Consider the following 8,464-nt stretch of genomic DNA (forward strand, 5'->3'; position numbering starts at 1 on the left):
TAAGTCTAACTTGGACGAAACTGAGGTCGTCAACCTGGGGAATACAGAGAATGTTAAGGAAACGCGCATCAGTGTTCACTTGTCACCGTCAGAAAAGGAAGAGTACGCGGAGTTCTTAAAATATTATGAGGACATATTTGCCTGGTCGTATGATGATATGACCGGTCTCAGTACATCTATTGTAGCTCACAAACTGCCAACAAATCCAACATGTCCGCCAGTAAAGCAGAAACTCAGAAAGTTCAAGCCAGATATGAGTTTGAAAATCAAGGAAGAAGTTACCAAACCAGTCAAAGCCAAGGTCCTCAGGGTAGTGGAGTACCCAACATGGTTAGCCAACATGCCAGTGCCAAAGAAGGACGGGAAGGTTAGAGTTTGTGTCGACTACCGGGACCTTAACTGGGCCAGCCCAAAAGACGACTTCCCCTTACCGAACATATACATCCTGATCGACAACTGCGCCAAGCACGAGTTGCAGTCATTCGTCGATTGTTTTGCCGGATATCATCAGATATGGATGGACGAAGAAGACGCGGAGAAAACGGCTTTCATCACGCCGTGGGGAATGTATTGTTACAAGATGGTGCCGTTTGGATTGAAGAATGCTGGGGCCACCTACATGAGAGCCATGACTACTATTTTCCATGACATGATACACAAAGAGATCAAGGTGTATGTAGACGACGTCATCATCAAATCCAAGAGAGCCACTAATCACATGGAAGATCTGAGGAAGTTCTTCAACAGACTGAGAAGGTACAACTTGAAACTGAATCCCGCCAAATATGCATTCAGGGTCCCGCCGGAAAACTGCTCGGGTTCATCGTAAGTCGCCGAGGAATAGAATTGGATCCGTCAAAGGTTAAAGCCATTTAGGAATTGCCGCCTCCAAAGAAAAAGAAAGAGGTTATGAGTTTCTTGGGAAGACTCAACTACATCAGCCGGTTCATAGCCCAGTCCACTGTCACTTGTGAACCAATCTTTAAGATGTTGAAAAAGGACGCCACCACTAAATGGACTAATGATTGTCAAAAGGCCTTCGACAGAATCAAGGATTACCTGTCAACGCCGCTAGTCCTGGTTCCGCCCGAACCGGGTAGACCGCTATTGCTCTACCTTGCAGTACTGGATGGGGCATTCGGCTGTGTTTTGGGAAAACATGATGAAACAGGGAGAAAGGAGCAAGCCATCTACTATCTCAGCAAGAAGTTCACCCTGTATGAGGCCCGGTATTCCCCGCTAGAGCGCACGTGTTGTGCTCTGACTTGGGTAGCTCAGAAGTTGAGGCATTATTTCTGTGCCTATACCACTTATATCATATCAAGGATGGATCTGCTAAAGTACATCTTTCAGAAGCCCATGCCCATGGGCAAGCTAACCAAATGGCAAATCCTGCTGAGTGAATTCGATATTGTCTACGTGACCCAGAAAGCGATCAAAGGACAAGCACTGGCCGATCATCTTGCCGAAAACCCCGTGGGTGGAGAATACGAGCCTCTAAATACGTATTTTCCTGACGAGGAGGTCTCTTTCATAGGAGAAGACATTGCAGAATCCTATGATGGCTGGAGAATGTTTTTCGATGGAGCAGCAAACTTTAAAGGAGTTGGCATAGGAGCAGTTCTAGTATCAGAAACAGGTCAGCATTATCCGGTGTCCGCCAAACTCAGGTTCCCGTGCACCAACAACATGGCCGAGTACGAAGCCTGCATCTTGGGGCTCAAGCTGGCCATTGACATGAACGTTCAGGAGTTACTAGTGATCGCGGATTCCGACTTGCTCATACATCAGGTTCGAGAAGAGTGGGCAACCAAGAACTCCAAGATACTCCCATACTTGCATCACGTACAGGAGTTAAGGAAGAGGTTTACAAAGACAGAATTCCGGCATGTCCCCAGAATCCAGAATGAGTTTGCCGATGCATTGGCCACTCTATCATCCATGATTCAGCATCCAGATAAGAACTTCATTGATCCCATTCCAGTAAAAATCCAGGATCAACCCGCTTACTGTGCTCATGCCGAGGAAGAAGCAGATGGAAAACCATGGTTTCATGACATTAAGAAGTATCTGTCAACAAGAGAGTATCCAGAACTCGCGAACACTACTCAAAAGAGCACACTGCGGAGGCTATCCAATCACTTCTTTCACAGCGGAGGAATCCTGTATAGGAGGACTCCCGATTTGGGATTACTAAGATGTGTCGAAGCAAAGGAAGCATCTAGGTTGTTGGAAGAAGTTCATGCAGGGACCTGTGGTCCGCATATGAATGGTTTTGTCTTAGCCAAGCAAATACTCCGGGCCGGTTATTTCTGGATGAATATGGAGACGGACTGCATCCAGTATGTTCGGAGATGCCATCGCTGCTAGATTCATGCAGACATGATAAAGGTGCCTCCTAACGAGCTCAATGCAACAAGCTCACCATGGCCGTTCGCCGCTTGGGGAATGGATGTCATCGGACCTATCGAGCCTGCCGCATCAAATGGGCACAAGTTCATTCTAGTGGCTATTGATTATTTCACCAAATGGGTTGAAGCAGCATCGTATAAGGCAGTAACCAAGAAGGTTGTGGCAGACTTTGTCCACGACCGTATCATTTGCCGGTTCGGCGTCCCAGAGTCAATCATCATTGATAATGGTTCAAATTTCAACAGTGATCTGATGAGGGCAATGTGTGAGACGTTCAAGATTAAGCACAGGAATTCTACAGCCTACAGACCTCCGATGAATGGAGCTGTAGAAGCAGCCAATAAGAACATCAAGAAAATACTAAGGAAAACGATAGAAAAACACAAGCAGTGGCACGAAAAGCTATCATTTGCTCTGTTGGGATACCATACCACAGTCTGCACATCAACTAGGGCAACTCCTTATATGCTGGTTTACGATACCGAGGCAGTCATCCCAGCCGAAGTAGAGATTCCCTCCCTGAGGATTATACAGGAAGCGGAACTTGAAGATGCAGAATGGGTAAAAACTCGCTATGAGCAGTTAGCCCTCATAGACGGGAAAGACTGAACGCAGTTTGTCATGGTCAATTGTATCAGAACAGGATGTCCAGAGCCTTCAACAAGAGAGTCAAACCAAGACGGTTCACACCAGGGAAACTGGTGTTGAAGAAGATTTTCCCACATCAAGATGAAGCCAAAGGGAAGTTCTCTCCTAACTGGCAAGGCCCATACATGGTTCATTGGGTCCTAACAGGAGGGGCCCTCATACTCGCAGAGATGGATGGAGAAGTCTGGCCAAAGCCAATTAATTCAGATGCAATCAAACGCTATTATGTGTAATTACTATGATTTCTGTATGATGTAATTTGAACTACGCCTGACTTGATTCCCGTTTAAGAGGGGATACGTAGGCAGCCCTATAGGTTCGGTCACAATTCAATAAAATTTTCATTTCCCCCACTATTGGAAACCGGGGCAGAATTTTGAGGAGGACCCTCAAAATTCCGAAGTTGATCTTCAGACATTCACCAACGCGCAGCTGTCAGAAGCACCAGCCCAGTAAACTAAGGCAGAATTTTGAGGAAGACCCTCAAAACTCTGGAGCAAAAAAGGTTGCAATTTCTCGAACCGCGTCGCAGTCGTCGGTTCATCTAAAAGAAAATCGTTTTTATTATTAGTTATGTGTTTACATCATATTTTTGAAAGTTATGCATGGCTACTATCAAATTGCTTTGTTTAGCGGCGCTACCCCCTCCCCCCCCCCCAATGAAAACAAGAGCCGAGTAGGACGAGTGAGGTCTACGGGAAGACGAACTAACCTTCCCCCTTTACAAAACTCACGATCCTTCTTTGAATGCAGGCACCCCTAAACATAGAACCATCAGATACGGTTACATATTCATATTTTTGCAGGAGTACAACTCTCAGAATTATCGCTCACTTACAAGTGCTGTCCGCACATGACATCCCCAGCAGCCACAACGACGCAATCAACTATCATCTATCATCTATCAGCTAAGATTTTTCGTTACTACTCACCTTTATCTACATTTTCTGCATAAGGCTTCTATTCTGCCTTCCGAGACTAAGCATTGTCTCCATATGCATTTTGCACTGCATAAGGCTACTATTCTGCCTTTCGAGGTTAAGCTCTACCTCCGTTTGCACTCCTGCATTGCATAAGGCTACTATTCTGCCTTCCGAGGTTAAGCTCTACCTCCATTTTCACTCCTGCATTGCATAAGGCTACTATTCTGCCTTCCGAGGTTAAGCTCTACCTCCATCTGCATTTTTCTGCATTGCATAAGGCTACTATTCTGCCTTCCGAGGTTAAGCTCTACCTCCATTTGCATTTCCTGTATTGCATAAGGCTACTATTCTGCCTTCCGAGGTTAAGCTCTACCTCCATCTGCATTTTTCTGCATTGCATAAGGCTACTATTCTGCCTTTCGAGGTTAAGCTCTACCTCCATTTGCATTTCCTGCATTGCATAAGGCTACTATTCTACCTTTCGAGACTAAGCTCTGTCTCCACCTGCATTGCTGAAATATCTTCACCTCATTTAAATCCTGCATCGGCTGAAATATCGCCACTTCATTTAATTCTTGCATCGGCTGAAAGATCGCCATTTTACTTACATTCATGGCTGAAATATCGCCACCTCATTTAAATCCTGCATCGGCTGAAATATCGCCACCTCATTTAACTCTTGCATCGGCTGAAAGATCGCCATTTTACTTACATTTTTACATGGCTGAAATATCGCCACTTCATTTAAATCCTGCATCGGCTGAAAGATCGCCACTTATTGCATCTCATGGACTGAAAGATCGCCAAACTATCCAAGGGCGTCATTATTTGGAGGCACCATTTGCATAGCCCGAGAACGCCATGCCATGGCCCGAGGACCCCATTTTATCTTTTGCATAGCATTATTCAAAGGCATCATGGTTCGGAGGCATCATTCTCATAGCCCGAGAACATCATTTCATAGCCGGCGAACCCTTTATTATACGCTTCATGGCCTACGACGTCATGGTCTGAGGACGTCATCCTAACCGTCCAAAGACAACATTCATGGTCCAACGGGAACTTGCATCACTTTTAAATTTATGCACAATATATGTTCGAATTGCTCATTTGCAGGTAAACCGGCTAGCAACGACCGTCTCAGCAGGAGCGATCCCGCTCCAATTCCCGTAGCCTACTAGACTTTGACCATCCTTCCCAACCTGGATATCACGTTCCTTTTTTCAAAAATCTACATCGGCATATCCCGGCGATGGATCCCAAATTATATATGGCCTGATTCCTGTAAGACCAAGGATATGTCGGCGGCTCAGGAACCAGAGCTCAGTCAAAATTCTTCAAATCGTTTTTTTCCCTATGTATCTTTTATATACAAAATACTTTCAAAATAACATGTATATGCATATATAAGCATGCCCAAGTATTTTGGTACTTTTCCTAATTTTTAAAAGATTTTTTAAATCAATTTATTGTCCACTTTAGCAGTACAAAAATCAGTAATTAGTCCCAAAAACTATCAATTTTGGTGAGTAATTTATTTTATTCTCATATTTATACCAAAATATAGTTGAGGTAATTTTTCGTATATTTTTTACAATTTTGTTTGGTATTTAAAAGACTAAATTGCCTATAATTGCAATTTTAGCCTATTTTAAGATTGATAGCATTTCATAATTATAAAATTGGTTCCAGTATTTTTAAATCAATATTTATATATTATTTATTGGCTCAGTACTTTTAATTTGCTTTTAAGTTATATACTGATTCTCCCTCATCCGACTTAAATCGGTCATTTTCGAAGCATTTCTCATTCTAGGGTCATCTGAAACCCTAACTATCGAGGTTCTCTCCGATTATTTTTAGATATGTTATATGTTTGCAATATTGCTTAAGTTTCTTAAACGTTTTCTCCGATTTTCTTTCAAAAGTTACTTCTTTTCGATTAGGGTTTCTGGAAAGGGTTTTTGAAAATGTTTCTGACTCTTCTCCTTCTTCTTCTTTACTTGGTTTGAACCGATACCTGCTATGTTCTTATTTGCTCTTTTCTAACTCGCATGCTTTTTCGTGTGTTCTTATATTTGCTGTATTATGAAGTTTTCTGTTGTGCTCCGTTCGTCTCCTACTGGTTTCAATATCATGCTCTCACATGCCTATGATATGTGTTCCTTTACTGTGTTTTCCTACTGAGTTTTAGTCCTTTGTTTGCCTTTACCAGATTTTGTTCTTTCTAGATGTGTTTCATCGACTATTTCCTTAAGTTTACACTACCCCTTTATCTCCTGAACTCGTTTAAATTCCAAGCTTTTCTTGAAACTTGTCCCCTGTACTTCAAATTAGTTTCTATGTTCTATTTGCCTTGGACCTGCTATTGTGCTTGTATGTTTTCTCATGAGACTCTGAAAGAGGTCTCTGAGTCTGTTTCAATAGCTTGCCTTCTCATCTCTGTGTCGAATTCGAGTTTAAAAACCCTAAGATTTGGGGGTTTCTTTGGCAAGTTTGATTTTGTGTTTGGACAGGGGTTCTAGTTTGAAACCTTGAACTCTCAGACTCACTCCGAGTTTATGAACTGAATTTGAACTTTTTCTGCGTTTGTGATTTTGAAACTTTCTTGCTAGTCTTTCGTAAATAGCATGACATCCTTCTTGCTTGACATGTCTATGTGTTTTATATATGAGAGCTTCTCTTTCAAAGGTTTTTCCAACTGTTAATTGATTCTGAATCCCTTTAATGTTGCTTACTTGATTGTTACTGATTTTCCCCTAAATTAAACTTTCCTTTACCACTTTTCTGACTCGGTTCAATCGAACAAGGCTAGAAGTTGGCAAAACCCGAGCCCGGGGCCCACTTCTCGAAAAATTACGAAATTTGCATCACCGGATTCCTCGTCTCGCCACGAGTCCATACATATCAAATTCATCAAAATCGAAGTTCAAATGCCTCTTCAAGTTCCCATTTTACATTCCAAAACCAAGCCCTAGTTCTTCCAATTTTTACCCAAGTTTCTAAGAATTAAAGGTAGATTCTTCAATAAAAATGATGTTTCTAGACCATAGGACTTACCTCCAATTGATTCCCAGTCAAAACCCTCTCAAAATTGCGTCAATAGCTCCCAAGCTCGCTCAACAATGGAGGAAAAATGGTGGAGCTCGCGGATGAAATAAACCCTTTAAACCTTTCTGCCAAAAGCGCTTTTCGCTTATGCGGTCCCGCTTCTGCGGCCAAAAATCCGCTTATGCGGTCTTCACTTAANTCACAGCAGCAAGTAAGGAAACCTCTTTGAAAAAAATTAGGGTTTCAATCATAGTCAAGTTTTGAAGATAATAGAAACCCAGAATCAGAGGAATCACATAAAGGAAAAAGAGATTCTGAAACAAAGAACTTCAAATCGAGTCAAGTATTTAAACGAACCGTTTCAGACCCAAAGACATAGGGTTTTCAATAATAGTAGTGTTTAAAAGATGATAGACAAACAAATCAAAAAAAACTCAACTACACAAGCATTCGTCTAACAAACAGCCAAAAGAAATTAGGGCTTTTATCACGCGAACTCAGATTGAAGAACAATACGAGCAAACATAGCAAGACATGTCAAAAAAATCAGAGAAGAGATTTGAAATACTTAACAGGAAAACCCTAATCGAAAAAGATACAGAGTTTTGAAAGCAAAGTTTTAAAGGAACTTCGAGAAAATGCTTAGAAGTTCAAAGCAAGCATAGGTATGAAGCAGGTCTGAAAGAAATCGAAAGAACCTTAGAGATTAGGGTTCAGAGAACCAAAGCAAGGAGAAAGTCCTTGAAAGCTACCGATCTAACAAGGAGAGTCAAAGATCTGACTCGAATGGCCATAACTAGCCGGAGAAAAGCCAAAGATGACCGGAGAAGGGCCAGTGCACTGAAATAGAATGAAAGGCTGGGAACCAGGAATTTCTTACATAACGGTCTCGGGCCTTTGGAAAAATCCATTAAAAGGGACAAAAACCCCGAAAAGGAAACGGCCCAAGTGAAAAGGGCTAGGGCAAAGGGGTCTTCGGATGACCCGTTGGAAGGGCCCAGTCGGGGTTAGGGACGGGGATTTAGGGGGTGGCCGGGTAGGGCTAGGGGGTTTTGGAAGGGGTGGTTTGAGGAGGTAAGGGAGTTTTAGGGGGAGGTAAAGGAAAGGTGGGGTTTACAGGGAGGGTCGGGCGGTGGTGGGTGGAAATTGGAAGTAAGGGGCGTTTGGGGGGGGGGGGGGGTCTTTTTAGGGGGCGGGTTTAATTAGGGGGTAAAAGGTGGGAAAACGGGGGTGACCGGGTTGGAGGTTCGTAAAGGGTGGAGTTCGAAAACGGGGTCTACGGGGACGGTTTAAAAGGGGTAACGGGGTTTGGGGGGAATTCCCGGGGGGGTAAATTGGGGGGGTCCTAAGGGTTTTAAGTTGGGGGGTTTAGGGGGTTCGGGGGGTATTGGGGGATTAAGGGGGGATTTGGAAGGGTCCGGGGTAAGTTT

Source organism: Nicotiana attenuata, chromosome 11 (genome assembly GCF_001879085.1).
Source record: "Nicotiana attenuata strain UT chromosome 11, NIATTr2, whole genome shotgun sequence".
Taxonomy (NCBI): Eukaryota; Viridiplantae; Streptophyta; class Magnoliopsida; order Solanales; family Solanaceae; genus Nicotiana; species Nicotiana attenuata.